Genomic DNA, 425 nt, shown 5'->3' with positions numbered 1-425 from the left:
GTAAAAATAAATACAAAAGACATCATATTAAAGTGAAAAGTAACCTCAGAGGTCACATAGATCAGTCACATTGTATATAAGATACTCAAAGTGCAGAAGTGTCAAGAACTTAACCAAAGTGACACAGATTTTAGTATCAGTGCAAAAAATGGAAACTGAATTATAAGATTTAGTATGGTATTCTTTCAGCCACATTAAAAATCTCAACAGAAAGCTTAGGACCAGATAATGGAAAATCTTAAAAGTGAGTCTACAATAGTAGACCTAATACAAGTAACATTATAAGATACTTTGCTAAAGAGTATCTTTTGTGTCTGTAACTTATATGATTACATTTAGAAATACTAAGTAGCAATTTTCTTAATTTATATTTATATTAAAAGGCATACATTATGGTATTTTTCTTTCACCTTATTTGATTTCTT

Source organism: Trachypithecus francoisi, unplaced genomic scaffold (genome assembly GCF_009764315.1).
Source record: "Trachypithecus francoisi isolate TF-2019V2 unplaced genomic scaffold, Tfra_2.0 Lachesis_group4, whole genome shotgun sequence".
Lineage (NCBI taxonomy): Eukaryota > Metazoa > Chordata > Mammalia > Primates > Cercopithecidae > Trachypithecus > Trachypithecus francoisi.
This window is presented reverse-complemented; position numbering follows the sequence as displayed.